General features: G+C 44.6%; 1 protein-coding gene across 49 annotated transcripts in view; it reads right to left on the bottom strand.

Moving 5' to 3' along the window:
* The window catches only part of ESRRG (estrogen related receptor gamma), a 663,361-nt gene that overhangs the window by 316,757 nt on the left and 323,711 nt on the right, over positions 1 to 22,893 (bottom strand). For 2 of the 49 annotated variants that reach the window (XM_084979088.1, XM_084979086.1), the window contains one exon: positions 10,133 to 10,236. The exons of the other annotated variants lie outside the window; for them this stretch is intronic. The gene's annotated coding sequence lies outside the window, so the exon portion shown is untranslated. The remainder of the gene's footprint in view (positions 1 to 10,132; positions 10,237 to 22,893) is intronic. 49 annotated transcript variants of the gene reach the window in all.

Here is a 22,893-nt window from a genome sequence, read left to right on the forward strand (position 1 = left end):
AAGAGGACACACTTTGCACCTGTGAACCCCTGGCAAAGCTTATACCCTCCATTCAAAGACAAACTAGAGAAAAAACAAAACAGAAACAGGCTAGACTCTTCTACGAAACTGAGTGAATTGATCTGTAATGATAACCGTAGGTTTCATTTGTTAGTAATTCGGGTTCTCTGAGTAATTTGGGGTTATAGTTCTATAGCCCCGTAATATTCTTGAGGAAGGGGAGCCCTCCAAATCCACATTTATGTGTAAGTAAAAGCCATCCTAACTTACCGAGTGGAGGGAGGAGGACTCTCAGTACTTTTCCGATAACATTACAGGAGAACAAAGAAAGGAAATAAAAGTTGCCTAAAGGCAAGAAAAACAGACCAAAAATTCAGTGGTAAATGAGCTAACATGGCAGGTACATGTGAGGGAGTAAAACAGATGATTTTACTGAAAACTTAACACCTCTCTACACAGCTGTCTGCCCAGTCAGGAAACGATTAACATCTTGTCACCAAGGCCCCGAGCACATCAATGCCATGATTCTAAAAATAGCCTGGACCGGCTAAAGCAGTGCAGCACGAGTAGCCATTGGCTGACACGGCTTCTCAGCTGCCCTTTCCCGGTGCCCTCTGCACACGGAGGAATCTGCACAAGCCCAGAGTACAGGCTGGAGAGAAAGGGAGGGAAACCAGGCAGATCCTTTTGAAAAGCAAGCACAAAAATCTCAACTGGAAACCCTTCCAGAGACATGTTTTCAAACTTAAGTGTGGATAAACTGGGGTATATGCCGGGGCGGGGCGGGGGGGGGTTGTTAAAAGTCTGGAAAGCATTCCTTTAGTAATGGTAGGTCATCATACACAGCATTCTATCTTAATAAGAAAGAAACATCATTTTCTCAAATTAAAATACCAAAGCGAGGGTCTTTAATTACTTTTGGGCCAGAGGCTCCTTTGAGGGTCTGATGAAAGGCAGGGACTTTTGCCTCAGAAAACTGCAGATGCTTGGCACCTTTAGCATTCAATTGCACCAGCATGTCCTAACTCACATCTCTGCCCACCATCAAACCCATCCTTCTGTGGGTTCCCCCTTGTCTTGTGGGCTCCTGTGTTAAAGGCTTCTAAACCTCTGAATGTATACATATGCTTAAGGCCTTCAAATAAGACTTTGAAAGTCTTCGAGTTCCCTAGTGGTGCAGTGGGTTAAGGATCTGGTGTAGTCACTGCTGTGGCTCGTGTTCAGTCCCTGGCCCAGGAACTTCCACATGCTGTGGGCGTGGCAAAAAAAAAAAAAAAAAAAAGACTAAAAATCTAAACATATTATCAAATAGAATAGATATTCCAACAGTGTTCCATTTTACTGACTGTGATATCCATTTAATTTCTTACCAATTTTCGGTTCCATTTTACTGACTGTGATATCCATTTAATTTCTTACCAATTTTCGGTCATCAGGAGCTCATTTTTATCTAATTGCTTTTTCATTGGGTTCCTATCACATACATTTGAAGTATTCTGTTGCTCCAAAGAACTTTGCAAATGGAAAGCAGAGAAAAAAAATTTTAGAAGATGAGATAAAAATGAGTCCGTGGGGCATCTGGTAGCTCTGGTGACTGGTTTGGTTGCTCATTTATTCAGTCAACAAACTGAATGCTGGAGTTGTAACTCAGCAGTAATGAACCTGTTGACTAGTATCCATGAGGATGTGGGTTCGACCACTGGCCTCGCTGAGTGGGTTAAGAATCCAGCATTGCCATAGGCTGTGGTGTAGATCACAGATGCAGCTCAGATTCCTCATTGCTGTGGCTGTGCTGTAGGCTAGCTGCTGCAGCTCCGATTAGACCCCTAGCCTGGGACCCGCCATATGCCTCAAGTGCTGCCATTAAAAAACAAAACAAAACAAAACACCTGAATGCTGACTTTGTATGGGAATGGTGAGAAAGAGAAAGCCCCCTCCCCTCTCGAAAGACCTTGCTGTCTAGAACCGCGGTGGGAGAAGTGGTTACAGCAGGTGTATGTTTCATAAGGTGCTGCCAGGATGGGTGAACACCCTGGAGGAAGCCTTCTTTCTGTTTGGGAAAGTGGGGGAGGCTAAGGAAGGCTCATGCAGGAAGAGCAGCAAGGGCCCTGGGGCCCCAAAGGAGCAGCAGGGCACCTCCTGTCTGGGGAATGGGACTGGGGGTGGGGCAAGGAGAGAGTAGCGCCTCCCCCCCCCCCCCCCGCCGGCATTAATGGGAAGAACGTGGCAGCAAGAAGCCAAAAAAGGGAGAATTCATTGAGTGGTTACTTGGTCCCTGAGAATGTGAAACGCTAGTGTAAAATATCCAATAAAAGTTACAGTGGCAAAGAAATGGACACCGTGGGCAAACTCAAATAACCGTATTCGGAACCAGTGCAACATCTGGGGAGCCCAATGCAAAAAGAAACCATGGAGCCCCTTGTTCAAAAGCTACGAAAAACCTCAAGACGGCGACGGCAGACCATGAAACCAAGCGCAGGGTCCTTCTGAGCCCTGGACCCTGTGTGAGGACCTAGCCAGGAATCTGGCCCTGATGCTATTACAGGGAATTTCAAATGTTCACCGTGATTCTTTAGGACCACAACCCACGTGTCCAAAAACGGCAGCCGTGAAGCCCTTCATACAGGCGAAGCAACTGGCTGGGAGCTTTAGAGTCACTTCATTTTCTCAGCAACTCGATTAGTACTCCGACACAGAGAGTCTGAATCCAAGTTAGGAGTTGGTACTCTACCAAAGAGAAAAGGCATCTTACATATCTTGAGGATATTCCCGCCATGCCTTGAAGCCAAGCCGCATCACAGAGAACGCGCAATGATGACCGGTAAATACGTGACTGTATTTCTTTGCTAGGAATTCGTCTGAAAGCCCAGACCCTGTGAAGTCAGCCAGAGGGTGGGTGCTCAGAGCAGTGCGTGAAAGATGGAATTAGGAAGCTCCATCCTTCACCACTCCAGTTACACCAGTTCACGGAGTCCCCATTTACCACCAGCAGGAACGCGCGCTGGAGACGCGCGGAGGGAGCAAAACGCCAACATTCTCAGAACCCTTTTTCAACACAGGCACAGCCCGGAGCAGGAATCCTATAACTTCCAGGAGAAATTATGCATTCAAAGAGCACGTGCACGTTACAAGAGTACTGAGGGGTTTTTAAAAGAAGTTATGAAAGCTTCAGAACCTACAGTCGTCTCTGATTTCTCCCCACAAACCTCCAATTAATAGCTTTTTGAAACAAAGGCTTGCTGGAGGGTTCGGGTTCATCAGTGTGCCGGCCCCTCCCCTCCACAACCCGTCAAAGCTGCTAAATAATCTATTGCCGTCAATGAAATTCCCTTTTTCCACTTAGGATGAGAGTAAGAACTGCCAGGGCCACCAGAGCATTGATTCAATGGTAGAAAACCAAAGAATCTAAATATTTACTCAAACTCCTTAGATTTTTAATTTTTTTTTTTTTTTTTTTGCCTCTGAGCAGGTCATTCCTCTTATGCTTTGGGGCAAGAGGGGAGCGTTTGATGGTATATTCAGGGCTCTCTGAGGAGTCTTGTCCTTTGGTCTTAGTGGCACTATAGAAAGCCTGTAGCTCAGAGCTCTGTGTGATTAATGGCTCTGCCAGGCATTCCTATTTAAAAACCATGCCTACTTTATATCTTTTTTTCGGCTCCGTCCCTGATTTTCTCTGATCCTTATTTTTCTCCTCAGCAGAAATTACCCACTGTCAGAGTTGTCTCCCTCCACCAAAGCCTGTGACTTCACTCCACAGCGTTGCTGGGGGGATGTTTTTCTTAAGTAGATAATTGGCCTAGGAGCATCTAGCAGGTCTAAGTGGCCAGAAGGTTCTACCCAGGTTAATCATTGGCCGGGACTGCTCTTCCTCCTGCCCCCTATTCCAAATCCACATCTTTGAGAAGCAGAAAGAAGAAACGGCTACCAACCAGAGGAGACACTGCCTGGCACCAAGCAAAGCCCGAGTTTCCCTGTTCTGCTTGTAGACTGGATGTGTACATTGCATTTTCAAAATTATTCTGTCAGCCTGGGTGACAATTTCATTTATTTATTTATTTTTTATCCCATTTCTCCACTCTGTTGTTTGGGTAGCTATGTCCCATCAATTTCTCATGCGGGTGGAGCAGGGAAAGGCCTAACAACCCTGGGCTGCCAGCCAAGCTCACTGGTGACTGACGCTCCCCTAACTGAGCAAAGATTTGCTCTGCACAGAGCAGGGCTTGACTGTACAAGAACCAGTGGTGACAGCGAGGGTGCCGGCTGGAATCTTAACAAAGCTGCTGCGAAACGTGTGCTCAGGCGGGTGGAACCAGCACTTAAGCTGAATGTTAAGGGGCTTCAATCTCGGTGCCTTTTTTTTTTTTTTCTCCCCATCATTTACCTTCTGAATAAACCCCGGGATTTTACAGGGAAAACAGCACATTAGCACACTTAAATCACAAATCCTTGGACCTTTTGAAAAGGCTGTTGAAGATTTATTAACTTGTAGGAGCAATCATTTAATTGCTTGCCTCTGCTACACCACATTTTTTTTTTTTTTAAATGACCAAATTAAACCTGCTGCACAAATTTGGGCTTTGAAGTTCCCGAAAAAGGATCATTCCTTTGAGGGAGTGCTAGAAGAAGAATTCAAAGGCTCTGATTTGGTACAAACGGCCAAACGCCCCCCCCACCCCACCCCACCTCCCCCAGCCCGGGTGCCCTCGTATACAGAAGGAAATCCTTCTCCTTTAAATGTTTCAGATTCATTTTCCAAGCCAGGTCTGCATGTCACCGTCATCTCTCCCTCTGTCATTTCAGCGACAGCCCAGAAGCATTTACAAGCGGAGGAACCTCATACTTACAATTTGGGGACGGGTAATGCAGCTGTGGAGCTTAGGAAAAGAAACACCTGTTCTGTTTACACACTGCTGTCCTTCCTGTTCAAAGACAACACCACTCGTGGGAAAGTTGGAGAAACTAGTGAGAAACAGAAAGTCCGTTCCACAGCGTGGGCAGGGGCAAACTACTCTTTGCATGGAGCAGTTAGCAGAGTCTCTGGCTGTTTGAGACTTTGTCCCTTAGGTCAAATGCAGCCCAAAGCCAACAAAATGATTTACCATCTCACCGCTTTCAATGTGATGAAACGCAACTGCCGCATCACATATTTAGACATTTCCCACTTCACATGTCAAAACAGTATAGATGCAAATAGGTGCACCAGCAACACAGCGGCCGATTTGCATGTTTGTTCAGTTGGCTAGCAATGTTCGGAAGTTGTGTGTGGACGGCTAGACAGCGTCAGAGTGACAGAGGCGGTGCATCTGGGTTTTTTAAGGGCTGGCTGCCTTTTCCCTGGGAAGGATTTCTGTTCCATTGCATCAGACGCCCCGTAACACGAGCTCATCAACCTGTGTGAGCATCAGAAGTCCAGCCGGTCACAAGTCCAATTCGCTTCGATGCCAATTGAGATTGACATGGGCTGTTGTCCTAAAGATCACACGGTCCCGTGTGGCTAAATTGGTGGTCTCGGGAAGAAACCAAGGTACAGTCTGTCAAATGGAAAAGGCATGTGCAGGCTTAAGTGTTCGGTTTCTACAATGACAGTTTGCTGAATCGCAGCGGATTAAAACACTGGTTTGTAATTGGGGGGAAAATCCTTTTTTTTTTTTCCCCTGTTATTTGATTCTGTTTGGGCTGCAGTCTTTTTGGTTTGTTTGTTTGAGTCCGATTTTTAAGGCCTGAGTGCCCGGCAAACGACAAGGGGCTGTGAGGTCGGGCCTCTCTTGGCAGGGACGTGTTTGGGTCCTGATGGTGGGAAGGTTGCCACGCCATCAAACCCAAACCGGGTGAACTGAGAGACCGTGCTTGGTTTCTCTGTGGGCCTGGGAACCTGGATGCTGCAATCGAAAGCCGGTGTATTCAGCATAACACATCCAACTACCGTTCACACCCAGCCTCCCGCAAGGCAGGCTCCTAACAGCTCTGTTTTCTGCCTACAGCCTGTGCACAAGAGTGGAACCGCCACACGCACTGCATGCTAAAGGCCGCCGCCTTTGTCTTCTCCAAGTTCTGTCTATTTCAGAGGCTAACATGCAGCAATTAGTCTAATTAATGTGAAACAATGAGCTGTGTTACCACTTATCAAATTGATTGTTCCCCTATCAAAACAAAACAGGCTGGCTTTTTGATGTAATTTCAAGAGATGATTTGAAATGTCATGTTGCTGCGAGCCAATTACCTTATGACTGGAGTCACGGTCAACAGAATACATAATTAGCATGAGTTTGGGAAGGCTGCTTACTGCTCCTATGTTAATTAACTGTCTTTTGTCATAAAACAAAAAGGTTGTACCGGAAGGTTTTGAAATAGGTCTTTTTTATTTACATTTCTTTGTGCTTATCAACGTGAGGCATGACAATGCAAAAGAATAGGAAATTTTAATTCCGCTACTTCAAATTAATACTCAGCTGCAAGGTCAGGCGTCCTGTGCAGACTGCCATACCATTCACTTCGCTCGCGTCTTGCCCCAGTGTATTATATTCCTCGCCGAGTTAAATTAAATATCGGCTAAAACTCAAATGTAAGAAATCCTAAGCTCCAGGAAACAAATCCCCTAATAGACAGCCTTCTTCGGAAGAGTTTCGCACGCTTTTATGCATCTTGTGAGGGCAGGACAGCCCTCGGCTGTCCTGGGAATTACATTCAGCTGTCGTCTTTCTATTTCAGTGTTGAAATTTGGAGAGAATAAGCCCATTCTCAAAGGATGCTATTGCCTTTACCTCACTGTGGTAGAGAGAGGATGCAGACAAGGCCCCGTGCACTTCTAGAGGGTGCCCATCTGTGCGTCCAGGGCTCCGAAACTCATCTGCAGCTTCCTCTCCTCTGGGAGACCCTGGCCATTGCACTTTTTTTTTGTTGTTGTTGCTCTTTAGGGCCATACCTGCGACATATGGAAGTTCCCAGGCTAGGAGTTGAATCAGGGCTACAGCTGCCAGCCTATAGCACAGCCACCACAGATCCAAGCCGCATCTGCAACCTACACCACAGCTCACGGCCACACTGGATCCTTAACCCACTGAGCGAGGCCAGGGATTGAACCTGAAACCTCATGGATACTAGTTAGATTCTTTTCTCTGTGCCACGACGGGAACTCCCTATCTCACATTCTTGATCAAGGAACTGCTTCTGTGTTTCCTGAGCTGGAATGCATTCTGGAGGTAGCTTTAATCAAGAACTGAGAATGCACAATCAAGTTCAGGGCAGCCTGGAGTCATGGTTTGACACGCATGTTAGCAAACCAGCCTTCAGTTTGGAGGACGGGTTGGAATTTTCCCCGCATTCGAATACTATCCTTCCATAGCCTAATGGCACGGTTTTACCTGCAAAGGCAGGGGCCTCTCTTGGAGAACCCACGATTTTTCTCTAAGAAATGCGTTGCCATTTTGTAAGTTTGAAAACTACCCCCCACCCCCCACGAGATCGTTCAAGTCTTAAAGTCCTATTAGAATGGTTCTCAGGGGCCATAAAAATACAGCACCTTGCTGTCAGAAACATTAAATGTGCTCCGCCAATCAGATTTTCTGTCCCAATTTGTTTCTATTTTTTGGCATAGGTTTTTTTTTTCCTGTTTCTGACATCAGTAAAAACACTTCTAAAAGGAGTTCCCACTGTGGCAGTGGGTTAAGGATCCTACCTTGCCACAGCTATGGTGTAGGTCACAACTGCAGCTCGAATTCAGTCTTCGGCCTGGGAACCTCTATATGCGGTGGGTGTAGCCAAAAAAAAAAAAGCACCTTTAAATGTGGTATAGAAAATATTAAGTGGATGGGGTGCCGTGCTTTTCCTTTTGGGGTTGGGGTTTCTCGTTTTTGTGATACAGAGTAAGGAACCTTGGGATGCAGGCAGTTGACAGGAAGGGGGGAGGCAGGCTGGCTGTGCCAGGTCAGGGAGGCAGTCAGTTTCTGATAAGCTCTTAACCTCTCCGCAGCAGCTTCTCTTCTTCCTGCCAATTTGCTAATTTAAACGTTTAGCCTTGAATTTTTTTTTTTTTTTTTTTTTTTGCTTTTTAGGGCTGCACCCACGGCAAGTGAAAATTTCAGGCTAGGGGCTAAATCGGAGCTACAGCTGCCAGCCGCAGCAACACAGGATCCAAGCTGCATCTGCAACCTACACCACAGCTCACAGCAACACCGGATCCTTAACCCACCAAGCAAGGCCAGGGATCAAACCCACATTCTCATGGACGCTAGTTGGATTTGTTTCCGCTGCACCACAACAGGTACTCCTATCCTTGAATTGCGATTCTAGTTTTCAAAAGGGGAGCTGGGGAGAGGGAAGCAAAATGAGGACGGCCACCTGAGAAATTAAGCAAGGACAAGCGATCACCATCACCAAGTGCCTTCAAAGCACGAGGGCAGCGGAACCCCAGAATGGTCACGGAAGGGAATTCATTAATTTCATAGCTGGACCTGGAGTTTCTGCAGGGTTTGGCACATTCCTTCTTTGGAATCGAAAGGTTACAGAACCCTGGAGTGGAAGGACATCTTACGGAAATGCCCTCTCCCCACCTCCCTCCAAGGGGAGTTCTTCCCACGCTGGCCCTGACCACTGAAATGAGATGCCTTTCAAGGAGGCGTTCTCTTTGGGGGAATTGACCAATATTCCAAAAGTTCTCAGATGCTCACGGATGAGCAAACGCAGAACGCCTGATGTTTGGCTGCTAGAACTGCTCTAAAGCTATCGCACAGCTCAGAGATAGCAGCGGTGTCACAGCCACTGGGCTGTGGGCACTTAAGGAATGACACAAAGTCCATGGAAAGGATATCTGAAAACCAGTCCCTCCTGCCCTAGAAACGTGGATGAGATGACACATCATCAGTGAGCCTAAAATGAACAATCTGGAGACGAAATGTCAGGTTTGGTAACAACCAGGTGCAACACTGGACTCGTACTGTTGACTCCCAGCTCTGGTCCTGACCTAACCAGTCCTCGGTGACATCATTTTGCCTAGCAGCGAGTTTCATCTCACAGGATTCTGCCAAAGGATCTTTTTGCTATTTTTTCCTCCTCAGATGGGAAGGAAAGAAGTTGAGGAGGAAGAAGAGGAGGAAGAGAAGAAACTCCGTGGCTGGTAGTTGCCAGGTGCTGGGCTGGTTTACATGTGTTCACTTGTATGTAAGGTACATACTGGTCCTTATTAAATTCTCACAAGGACCCTGCAGGGTGGGTACTATTTTTCCAAGTATATCTTTTTCTAAATGTTAATGATAAGTCAAGAAGACTTGGAAAGAATCATTCATTACGCCAAGGCCCAGAATGAACATTGACTCTAAAATTCTACTCCATCTCTCTACACAAGGCTTTTTAGTGTTTCTGTCATTGTTTTACAATTTTAATGTAATATATGAATTGAATAAGGACTGTTTTATTATAGCAAAAGGAAAAAAAAAACACCTCCGGTCATCATCATTAAACATAAAACACTATCTATATGTTGTTGCGTTTTTAATATTATACATTAAGCTGTATAAAGCAAATCAATGTGTTTAGGAGAGAGTGCATTTTTTTCTCTTCTCCTTAAATTAAGGTAAAATTCCCCTGAAATGTGTTCCTCGGGCTTGCGACAAACCTTAACGCCGCCTGCAGAAAACAAGTGCTAAACCTAAACCGGTGTCTCTGTCAGCAGCTCCACCGAGGAGTGCAGCATCAAAGTCCCCTCCCCTTTCCCAGGGAAGGTCGCCCAGAGCTCAGGGAGCTGGTCTGGAGTGGTTCCTCAGGGGTGGGAGGGAGCAGCTCCATCAGGTTGGCTGCTGAGATATCGGGCAGGCAGGGGGCTTGCCTCCACCACCTCTCCCAGAGCTAAACACCTCTTTCTGTTAGCACACACTGGGCAGGCCTCAAGTCTTTTTTTCTTCTCTCTAACTTCAATACCATGAGCACAAGGAATGAGGAAGAGAGAAGGAAGGGGCCAGACAGGGCCAGCTCCGTTCACAGGAAAACCCTGGGACACAGCTACACACCCGAACGGCGCTCCCATGAACTCCTAGCATCTTTTCTGAGCGTGGTGGGCGTGAAAACAGAGCAGAAGGACCCAGTCACCGACCCGCCCACGTGCCCACCATCAGGGCTCCTGCCCCTTCCCCAGACTCACCCAGGACGCTTCAAGAGGTGTCACTGGTGCCCTTGTGCAAATGACAGGAAGACCTGAGGTTTTTTCCTATGCCACTTCTCTTCCCCTTTGTTCTTGGTTACAACCTGCATACAACCATGTTCAGAGCATGCGTGTTAGGAAACCACCCTTCCGTGACTTTACGGCGGCACAGGTATGTCATGGTTCCTGCAGATTGAGCCTCAAGGAAAGTGTTAAGTTTAGGAAGGGTCCAGCTGGGAAGAAGGCAAGATAGAGCTTGGGAGATGAGACACAGCCTTAGAGACTCAGGCCAGGGAAAGCCTCAAAAATGAAGATGAAGAGACAGAGTGGCATACAGAATACGGGCTCACTAGTAGAGAGCATATATCATATATACATACGCATACAGCTAGCTATGTGTGTGTACACCTAGACACATATATGCACACATATGTATGTATATGCCCCATCTATGTATACATACACATGTAAATATGCACACATGTATAATACATACATACATATACACATATACATACATACATACACACACACACACATATATATTTAAGAATTAGCCCACTTTCCAACAAGCAATCAATGCTTGGGAGCAGACAAATAGGAGATGCATGTAGAAACTGAAATGCAACCAGCCTTTAGGCACAGCCCTGATCAAAAATACTAGGTCACTGGGCTCTGTTTTGAGAAGCAAAATAAATTGAGAAACTAAAGAGTCAAAATGAGTCATATATTGGGTTACTGGATGTATTAGCCCATATATGAAAAACTTGAATTCCACAGAGATCTCTTTTTTACACAGAATGCTGTGGTTGCTTTTAGGAAGTGTTTGGTATGGGAGAAGATGGAACCTATCAAATAAAATGAGATAATATAAATATTTCATTTAGTCGTTATCATCTCTCTTTATGATGATGAGAAGACATTATTATCATATTTTTTATTCTAACTCATAAAAAATGGTCAATCTTCCACATTTGTAATGGGCTACAGCACACTAATCTTAGTTTGGCATGAAGCTCATACAAACCACTCAATATTTTCAATATAAATGTAATGACTTCTGATTTTAGGGAAAAATAACAATGCTCAAAAAAAACCATCACTGGTTAACTCTAGCCTCTCCCTTTGGACATTTATGTAAGTATGTGCACTTGCAAAAAATAAAATAAACTTTCTGCATATTCATTATGAAGAAGACGGATGATAATCAGTAGGAGAGACAGCAAATTTCTTCTTGAGGATTAGGCTCCAATTGGTTGAATTTCAACATCAACCTGGCAATTTTACCATAAAGTCAGCAGAAGTGAGTTCTTATACACTGTACCACTTACTACCGGGGAACATCAGGCGAAGGGAAAAGAACATGCTAGAATACATTGTGCATTATTTCTGGCATTAGTTAAAGGAACAGAGCATTATAAGGAAAAAATACAGTACCATTGATTTTTACAGGTGTTTAATACAGATAAGCTGAAAAAGGGGTTTCCATTTTAAGTCCAGTGATGGCTAAAGATGCATTCAAATATGTTCAAAAGCAATCTAAAGTCTTCTAAAACGGTGTTTAAGCTATTCAAGCAAAACGTAAACAGTTTTTGTCACAGTACTGAGGAATGTGGGGCAGAAACAGAGTCCAAGGGGCTGACTCTGACGTGCGGCTGGCCACATAAAATTGGGGGAGGAAGGTCCTGAAAACACAGGCAACACTGTTTCTCCATTATAAGATCACAGGTTATTTAGTGAAGACAGTAGCAGACTGTCCTTAGAAAGGGTAGGGGCATAATTACTCCAGGCCCACGCTCTGGAGGGACCGAAACAGTCAAGCTGAAGACTCAAAAATATGTTAAAGAGAGTCATTACATAGGGAAGTTCCAGCCAGGATGTTTGACCTTGTCTGTTTTTAATACATTTCTTTAAAGTTCATTTACAGAAACAACAGGAAAATCTTTGCTTTGCTCTAAGAGACAACCCTGAAATGGATACATTTAAGGGCTGTGCAAAAACCAAATTCCAAAAAAAAAGTTTTTTATGTTGGCATCATGTGGCATAATTACAGAATGGATAATGTTTCTTTTCTTTTTTTTGGTGGGGGGGGGGGCACTGTGCCCACGGCCTGTGGAGGTTCCTGGGCCAGGGACTGAACCTGCACCACAGCAGTGACCTGAGCCACTGCAGTGACAACACCAGATCCTTAACCTGCTGAGCCACCCAAAAACTTCTGATAATGCTTCTATTTAACACATTGTGGGGGGGGGGGATGGGCAATGGCCTCCAATTTCCATGCAGCTGTATTCTCACACAGTAGTTCATATGGTAGCAGTTTGCCACACACAGTTGAGTAGAAAACAAATGAAGCAAAAGTGGCAGCAACCACTTCTGACCACATAAACAGAGCATTCAAAGATGCTACAAGACAGGAAGGGAGAGGCTTGCTGTGGGCATTCGTCACTGAGCTCTATGATTTCTGTTCTTCTCATCAGCAACCAGCCTTCCTTCCTTAGAAATACATTTTGATAATTCTGGTTCAAAGGGAAGTCTAAATTTTAAAGTTTGGGAGTTCCTGTTGTGGCACAGTGGATTAAGAACCCAACATAGTATCTGTGAGGATGCAGGTTCAATCCCTGGCCTTGCTCAGCGGGTTAAGGATCCGACATTGCCATAGCTGTGGTGTAGGTTGCAGCTGCAGCTCTGATTCAACCCCTAACCCAGAAACTTACATAGCTGCAGGTACGGCTGTGAAAAAAAAAAAAAAATTCTAAAGTTTGTATCCCTTGTACACTTTTTTTTTTTTTAAACCTATCTCCCTTCCTCTCTATGACCTTGGCTGGGTATCATCTTCTCCTTCCTGTTCTCATCATACCCTAACTGACCGCAGGGTAGGCGCTCCCGGTGAACAAATATAAAGAGGGGGCATGGTTAGCCAAACCCCCTCTGGCCAATTGACTCGTAACCACAAATTTATGCCTGTTTTTGGTGCCTTCTAGCACTGAGGACAGGGCTGATATAAATGAGGAAAGGAGGGCTTGGCAGACAAAAATATCCCTCTCACAACCGGCATTAGCATCAGTACAAAACGTCATGTTAACTAGGACGAAAGAACGCCGTCCGGCTGAACAGTTAAGTCTAAGTATTGTGAAGAATGAGCTACGGGAGAAGCCAAGCCAAGCTGGATAGGTTTATTGTAAAGATGCCCAGTCACTAACAGATCCCGTGAGCCGGGGCGGCTGACTCATGTTCTGGAGACGTGAACTTGGAAATCCCAGGACTCAGATGCTGCTGTTTGTTAAACACATGATATGATCAGCCACAAGTCGGAGCACCTAGAGAAGCAATCTCGACAAGCCTGGTTAGTGATACTTCAGGACACGCCCCAGCTCAGCTGTGATCCTGTCTCAGAGTTTCCACATGAGAGATGTCACGAGATGCCTCTGTGTTGTCAGTGGTAACGGGACAGGTGAAGCAGCCTCAGTAACATCAGGAACATAGGAATGTTTTGTAATTTAGTTATACTTGCAATGTTATGGAATTTAGTTAAAAAGATGGGGGAAACAGTTCAACGCAGAGGACATCAGAATTCATATTATAGGAGTTCCCGTGGTGGCGCAGTGGTTAACGAATCCGACTAGGAACCATGAGCTTGCGGGTTCGGTCCCTGCCTTGCTCAGTGGGTTGACGATCCGCTGTTGTCATGAGCTGTGGTGTAGGTTGCAGACACGGCTCGGATCCCGCGTTGCTGTGGCTCTGGCATGGGCCAGTGGCTGCAGCTCTGATTAGACCCCTAGCCTGGGAACCTCCATATGCCGAGGGAGTGGCCCAAGAAATGGCAAAAAGACAAAAAAAAAAAAAAAAAAAGAATTCATATTATGTGGAGTCATACTATTGATTCTGATTCTGTGTAGATGGAGTGATGGGGCAGCAAAAATAAAAGCTTCTTTTACATTTTCAAAACAACTTTTTATTGATGTATAGGTGGTTTACAATGTTGTGTTAGCTTCAGGTGCACAGCAGTTTCAGGTACATAGCAGAGTGATTCAGGTGTGTGTGTGTGTGTGTGTGTGTGTATTCTTTTTCAGATGCTTTCCACTATAGGCTATACCAAGATATTGAATACAGTTTGGAAGCCAGAAAATCAAGGTCCGAAACTTTGCTTGATCAGCATCGAGCAGCATCTGCTGGATCATTTAACTTTTCGGGTGTCTTATCTGTACTGTAAACCTGGGAAATAGGAAAACTTGCCCCTCTTGGGGACGTCACTGGGAAGCTCACACAGGTGGATATGCGTGAACACATGCTCATAGATGCTTAAGCACCCTACGTAAATATATGTGACTGTTATTCACCTGGGTTTGCACCAGGACGTCCTGCGCGCACAGGAGGAAAAATCGTTCGGTAAACATGCTCGCTCCCTTGGGAAAGAATTCTTACCACCCCTGTGAATTTGAGGAATAACGCCTGAGCTGCATTAACTGGTGTTTATTAATGTCTTATGAACCTCTGCCACGGCATCTGATTCACAATAAAAAAGATTAAGCAGACTAATTTGTCATTTATTTTCCAACGCCTGCTTTCCTGCCCGAAGCACCGCGAATATCCCAGGAGCTCGTCAACCCAATTATTTCCCATTTTTGCATTACTTGCTGAAAGCAGTGCTAATGTGCCCAAAAGGCTTCGCTCCTTGCTGATGAAAAGGAAAAAAAGAAACAAACAAACAAACCAAAAAAACAGAGCAAAATAAAACAAACATATAAAAAACCTCTCCTCTCTACCTCAGCAGTGTTGTCATTTGGTGAAGAGAAACCCCCCCTACCCCTGACCACGGGGCCATATCTAGTAATCAAACCAAATTAGCAGACCTGTACTTACTGAGTATTTCTTTTGGGGGGTGGAAGGGAATATCCCGTCTCTAGAATGACATGTACAAGCTCAAGGGAGCAAAATTCTACTACGCCTATAGACACAAAGCGTTTTGTTCCCCTGTTTTGTGGAATGGTGTGTCAAGTCACTCAAAGAACTGGTGCATTCTTTTTCCTTTCCTTCTCAAAAATTTAATAACCAGTTGTTTAGCCAACTTCAAACATTAACTTGCAAACTCATTTGCGAATGTAGAAACCCCTCATTATTAAGAGAAGACGCATCAAGATGCCTCATTGTCTATGCATTTTCAAATCCAGCCTGATAAACGGTTTTTAACCTGACGGGGTAACGGTTCCGCTACTTTCTTCAGTCCGTTTCTCTTTGAAAACGGGTTTTTCACTTATCCCAGGAGTTTCTGTATTGCTTAAGGCCAAATACTCCAGCACGACATTCACAACTATCAACTGTAAACATTTTTCCACCTTATTCTGCCCAAGGCTCGGTGCCACTTTAAACGTCAATGGATAGTTTCAGAAGCTTACAAGACTCCACCGAGTCACGAAGAATGATTCTTTTTTTAAAACTGGCCAACTTTACCAGCAATGCAAAATTTCTGTTTTAAATATCGGATCATTTTCGCTGTGGGGGGATACCGATGGAAAACCCAGTGTTTTTGCTTTCAGATATGATCAGCTTCAAGGATGAGATACAGCCGATTCAATTAATCCCCAGGAGGTTATTTCTTAGCATTATTTTCTTAAATCCTCCCCTTACTTTAATCAAGAATAGGAATGGTAAGGACTTGATACAGGGAAGAAGCATAGATTAGTGGTTAGCATAATAGCAGGAGAGGCAGGAAACGTGAATTCTATTCTTGGCCAAGTGGTCTTCGGTGAGCTCATGATTTATAGCCTCAGTTTCTCTATTTATCAATGGAAAGTGGGGCACTTACCGCAAAGACGAGCTTCACAGGGCTGATACTGTAGAGTGCTGACTATGTGCTGGGCACGGAGCTAACTGTTTTCAAAGGATGATTTTCTTTAATCCTTCGAAGCAGATAATATTATTATCCTAACTTTACGAACAAGGTAACTGAGGCACAGAGACGGTAAGGAAATGGCCCAAGGTCCCATAGCTGGGAGCCAAGTGCAGAGGCCGGCTCTCGAGCAACACTCTTCTCAGCTTCCCTGGCTTTGAGGGAGAGATGTACTATATACCCCGTCCAGAGCCTTTTCAGGCCAGGGGCCCAGATTTTTCCCTCTCCTCTCAGGGCTCTGGGAATAGTCTCCCAAATCCTCATGCTCTGGGCCGCTCGCTCCTGCCACCTGCTTGGAGGGAGGACCACCCGGCTCGGGCCTCCCCGGCTGTGCTGCCCCGGGCAGCCCCCACACACAGCAGTTGCCACACAGCAGAGCTTCATCTGCCAGCTGAACTTGAGAGAGACCTCTGGGCATGGTCAAGTGCAGCTGGTGGAGGGAGGCTCAGATTTCCGATGAGCTGGACACAATGGGGAGGCGCTGTCACGCGATTACAGGAGCACATGCTCGCTGCTCCTTTTTCCAGCAGAAGCGCATGGACTATTTAAAACTCCTCCCCGCCCCCACCTCTTACATGCCTTCCCTAGGGGTGAAGTTCAGCCAGCGGACGATGGGCCAGATGTTATTTGGTGTCACTATTTTCCTTGCAAAATGAGGACCAAACACAACCAGAAACCGGCCTCCAGAGGAAAACTGCCACAGTTGCTGACAACGTGCCTCCCCAGTGGCACACGTGCAGAGGGTAAAGGGGCAATGCTGGGGCTCCTCCATGGAGTCTGGCCTCTGCAGGGAAAGCCGACTTGAACGTGACTTCCCCAGATGCTAAGGAAATGCCTTCTCCAGTACTAGGGTTCATCCTCCTTATCAGAGCTAGCTTGCCGAAACAAGGAAACAAGAGCAAAGGTTTACAAGATCTCACGAGAAGTTCCCGATTTGGCTCAGGGGGTTAAGGGCCCAATGCTGTCTTGTGAGGATGCCAGTTCGATCCCTGGTCTCGCTCAGGGGGTTAAGAATCTGGTGTTGCCACAAGCTGTGGCGTAGGTCACAGATGCGGCTCAGATCTGGCATTGTTGTTGTGGCTGTGGCATAAGCCAGCAGCTGCAACTCTGATTTGACCCCTAGCCCGGAAACTTCCATATGCTGCAGGTACGGCCATAAAAAGAAAAAAAGGAAAAAAAGAAAGAAAAAAAGGAAAAAAAAATTAAAAGGTCTCACCACATGAAGTCTTTGGGGTGCTGTATACAACACGGCTTCAAAATACACCATATTGGGGTATTCATTAAAAACTAAGGTCATTTCACATATTTCGTAGTTGTGAACTCAATAAGAGCTAGCGACCTTCACATTTCACGAGTCTAGTTAAACTGTGAATAGTAAAATGATGCCTTCTGTACGTAAGCCCCAAATAAATAAGCAACAAATAAGGGAATGCTACAGTAAAAAACCAAATTTTGGAAAACGGCCTAGTTCTTTAATGTGTCTGGAACGTCATTGCAAATGGTATACACCGAACTTTCCTGAGATTCAAGAGTGTTTACATACAACCGCTAGGTCAACATTTGCACATTTAAAAGAACTACATTGGCTTAAGAGGAGCTTGGTATCCACTAAAACCTAATCGGAGAGAACAGAAAACCGGAATCGTACACACGACTTCTAAGATATTTGAAAATCTTCTCCCCGTAAAGAGATCTTTCAAAGATGGCAAACACCGAAGCTCTGCCAATAAAGAAGGAAAACCTTTCTAAACAAGTCGCTTCAAGCACGTGGCCCATATATCAGGTCGTCCTATCTTACTCATGCTTTAGAGAAAATGGCTTATGATCTTTTTATATTCAGATACTCTTTCTACAAAACACTGCTTTTTTAGTTCAAAAAGCAAAGTTTAAGCAATGTTTGTGGTAAAGCATCACAGAGGGCAAATTGTTGTGTTACTAAGGAAAAAATCATATAGAAAAACAGGAGCTTAGTGAGTCAACACAGAAGAGAGCTGCTCAAACGAGGAAACACTTTGGGAAAGGCTGCCCTGGACACACATGAAATAACCTCTGGAAGATGTCAAAGCACCTGGGAAATGAACTCTTCTCCTTCCTAAAAAACACTGAACAAACAGCCACAAGAGGCAAATAAACTACTGAACTCAATCCTTGGTCTTTAAAATGTAATTCAAAAGACTAGCCAAGGTATCATCTCAGTAGGAAAAAGATGTACAGTAATTGTATTCTGAAAAATGAATTAAGAGCACATTGTCATCAACTCCAGCAAAAATAATAAAGGCAGAAGAGATTAAAGAGGCGAGCGTATCTTTCGGAATTGTAAAATGGGTTTATAGGTCTCTTAATAACAACTTTTCCTCAAACCTTACATAAATAGGCTTAGATGATACAAATATTATGTGGGCTGTGTGGACACTCCCAGGTTCCTAATCATGTTTAGGGATTACTTGATAGAACAGAGACATTTCATTCCTATTGGGCCGAGGGATTACCGCAAGGAAACATCTAATATTCCATTTTTTAATTTCATGCATTTTTTATTTACCTTTAATGATGCTGTATATATTCATCATCCTGAAATATTAAAACAGTATGAAAAAAGTAATAAATTGGTGGAAAATTTAGGGAATAGGAATGCAACAGCACGCAAATCATACACTATCAAGTGCTTGATACACATTTAAAATTACTGCCGACTACGGCAAAGCCAAATTCCTAGCAGATTTCTGAAGCACAAAGTCACAATAAGAAGATCAGCAGAACAGACTGAAATAATAGAATATTCATCCCTCTAATCCATATGCAATTCTTTAGGGCTTTTTTTTTTTTTAACAATGCATATGAGGTCTGACTGTATTCAGGATTTAAATAAGTTGTCTCTTTCCTTCCTGCTCCTCTCTCTTTTTATAAAAAAAAAAAAACTGTATATACAGTTATCATTTCTGCACGGCTGCACCAGCAGAGACAAGGTTAGCAGGTTTGCTCACAGCTCCAATGAAACAATAGCATTTTTAAACAACAAAAGTGTTAAAAGAAATACAATTTTATCCATCCCTCCAAAACCTCCTGTAACAGATTTTTGGGAAGAAGGAAAGTTGGTATCATTCAGAGGAGAAATGAAGTGATGTTTTTGTCACTTAATTACCGATTAGTAAGTGATATTATATTGCATTTAAATATTGACAAGAAAAGCAACATGTAGGCTTTTGACCTCTGCTAGATTCACCTTCCCTTGCAGACAGATGAGATTCTCTGTTTGCTGGGCACGAAGAAATATTGTAACAAGGAATAGAGAACTACGGAGGAAGAAGCCCCCATCACCTAGTTTGGGATGAGCTCTTCCGGGAGACCGCTTGGAACTCTGGGAAAAGGGAAGGACACAGGGGGTATCAGATGCCCAGCAGCCAGTTCCACCGTCAGGTTCAACCCGGCAGCTGCATCCTCACGTTCTCAGCCCGTGTTCTAACTGCCCCATGTTAACAGAAGTCTTCCAGCAAGTATGGTGACTGTAAATCACCTTTTTTTTGGTTTCTTTGTATATTCTCATTTTTCTTTCTTTAAGGGGCACTTATTGCCTTGTAACCAGGAGGAAAACCAATAAACAGGAACTACTTAAAAATGCTATTCTTTTTTTGGCCACACCCATGGTATAGGGAAGTTCCTGGGCCAGGAATTGAACCCGCACCTCCACAGAGACATGAGCCACTGCAGTCAGGTTCTTCACCCGCAGTGCCCCAGCGGGAACTCCAAGATGTTACCTAGTCCTTCAAGTCTCACACACATTCCCTTCTTTAAGAGGCTTTCTTCCATCCATGTGACAGACTCGGTCCCTCCTTTGTGCCACTGTTGCTAGCAAATGTCTTACAGCTCAAATCACCTTCTCTCTTGTGGTCTGGCCCTTTGCCCTACGAGCATGACCTTGGTAGGATTACGTCCCTCCAGGGCACAGGCTGGGTCTTCTTTCCCATTATTTTCTCTCTTGCAGGACCGATCATAGCTCCTTGCACCTGGTGGGTATTCAGTAATCTGTTGTTGTTTATTGAATGAACTAAAACTAGTTTTATTAAGTGGTTTTTTTTTCTGTTATATGCCCTGTTTGTCAGCTCACTACTCCGATTAGACAATTCTACCAGTTGTGAATGGGGTTAGTTACGATGAACGGCACTACACACAGGGACAGGATGCCTCTCCGAAGATGAACTAGAGAGGATTTGCATGTCCCACCACCTCGAACAATGACCCAGACAGAAAAGAGAGTCTGCAGCTGGAGGAAAACACTTACAGGAAGAGGAGAGCAGACACCAACAAGACAATGTCGGAAATAAAAATGCCTACTCACACCAAGCAATAGAGAACCATACGGGAGATGAAGGTGGCGTATGGCAGAGAGAAGGAAAGAGCTCTTCCCTCTACTTGAGAGAGAAAAATAAGAGTTTCTTTAGGGGAAGAGATGTTACTACACCCACTTAATACATATAAAAGCAAAGACGGGGAGTTCCTCTTGCGGTTCAGTGGAAACAATCTCGACGAGTACCCATGAGGATGTGGGTTCGATCCCCGGCCTCGCTCAGTATCTGCCATTGCTGTGAGCTGTGGTGCAGCTACAGTTCTGATTCGACCTCTGGCCTGGGAACTTACATATGCCATAGGTGCAGCCCCCAAAAGCAAACCAAAAAAAAAAAAAAAGCCTGCTAAGATTTTAAATGGAAAGGACAGTCTTAAGGAAGTTCCCACATTCCAGACTACTGCTCTTAAAATCTCTTCCCGACTCTGCTTTGCATTTGCCTGGCTGTGATGTGTCTCCATTTCTCTCTAACCCTCGCAATGCATTTCAGGGTGGAGATAAGCTGCAAATCCATCCAATTTTAATCCAATTCCTTCTTGAAGACTTTAAGCTTATTCCTTCATTCCTCTTTAAAGACATTAAGACACTCAATGGGGAAAAAAATACTCAAAATATGGAGTGATGAATGTGGCAAGAGGAAAAGGGGAAAACGACTTATTAAAGCTGATGTAAATTATAGAAAAAACCAAGGCTAATGTCTTCTTACACCCCCGGTCTTACGTCAGAACAAACTGCTCTCAGTTCTATGACAGGATGACCCCAACTATGACATGATATCACCTTTTTTCAGCTCAAGTTCCCAGGCCACTAAGCCTTCTGACTCTAGGCAATCGTTCAAGAATTCGGAAGTGTTCTCAAGTTCTTGTGTGAACCAAGATATGTCAACCCACAGCAGGTGGTTCAGCTCCTCTGAGATTCTTCACTGAGTACATCTAGCATGTGGCAAAGCCTCTTACAGACAAGACATGCACTGCTTTGCAATGAGCCACCCAGACTTGCTAGGGTTAATACATTACCTGATATTTATAACTGGCGACAACAGGTCATGGTGTCACACAGGACAGGGCAGAGAGAGTGCTAAGACTGCTAGCTTTAAATTCTATAGCAAGTGCCAACACCATTCACAAAAGCTTGTCTTCCCATAGAAGGACCCCCCCCCCCCATGGCTTCATGAACCTTGCTTTCCCTGCCTTCATGGGCTGCTAATATTTGATCAGCATTTGGGGGTGGTGGTGGAAATTTTCTAAAACATGAATGAACTGCATTATAACGTTTTTAGTGAGACTGACTTTGTTTTAGAGGTTTCAGTTATACGTGTGCGAATTCATATAAAAGTTTGAGCTACAAAGCAAGACAGGGTAGGGCCAACTGTCATTGGTGGAAAGAAGAACTACTGGCAACCACTGCTGTCATCTACCTCGTCTGCTTCCTCCTCCCGGGAGAGGTTCATGCTAACTTCCAGATTCCCTTTCCAGCCCATACTGGCTTTTGTTGAAGTAGCTACTTAGCTGGAATTTCATTTTGCTGGAAAACACTCAACATGCTTTACCCATTCAACTGAACCACTGGAAATCGTGGGCGTTTCGTGGGGTTAATAATGGTCAAACAGTGAAAATCCATATCATTCCACCGTATCCATTGTCTCATCTGAGTCTCGCAATGATATTTTGCAGCAGATGGTATTACCTTTATTTTATTCTGAGGGTGTAGTGTCACATGACTACTCAAGGACAAAAGCTGGGCTTTAACACTGGGTCTATAAGGATTCAAAGCTCAGGCTGCTGATCTCCAGGTGGAATTACTATCTCCACCACCAGGCTGAGTAGGAAGGGAGTTAGAACTCTGGGACAAACACACCCATGTTTTAGAAACCCTGGCAGAAATCATCGGATCTCAGAATGGGACCCTCTTACTCTTTCTCTTAAGGTGGAGATAGATGATTTAAGAGTTATTTGACCAAGATATCAGTTGGCAGTGAATTTCAACCCCGGCATAGGTATGTCCCGTGCTCAAGTAACGTTAAAAAATCATTGTTTTACAGACCGGTGGTTGCCAGAGGTGGAGGGTGAAGGGGATCAAAAGATATAAACTTGGAGTTCCCGTCGTGGCGCAGTGGTTAACGAATCCAACTAGGAACCATGAGGTTGCGGGTTCGATCCCTGGCCTCGTTCAGTGGGTTAAGGATCCCGCGTTGCCATGAGCTCTGGTGTGGGTCACAGACGCGGCTCAGATCCGACGTTGCTGTGGCTCTGGCATAGACCGGGGTCTGCAGCTCCGATTCGACCCCTAGTCTGGGAACCTCCATATGCCAAGGGAGCGGCCCTAGAAAAGGCAAAAAGACAGAAAAAAAAAAGTATAAACTTTCAGCTACAAAATAAATAAGTCATGAGGATGTCACATACAGCTTGGTGACTACAGTTAATAATATCGTCTTGTGTATGTAACAGTTGCTAAGAGAGGGAATCTTACAAGTTATCACAAGGGAGAAAAATAATGTAACTACGTGTGGTGGTAATGGATGTTAACTTGAAA

Source organism: Sus scrofa, chromosome 10 (genome assembly GCF_054392235.1).
Source record: "Sus scrofa isolate SSC_HxYL_T2T_F1_AM1 chromosome 10, Sscrofa_HxYL_maternal_Yorkshire_Landrace_v2.0, whole genome shotgun sequence".
Classification (NCBI taxonomy): Eukaryota; Metazoa; Chordata; class Mammalia; order Artiodactyla; family Suidae; genus Sus; species Sus scrofa.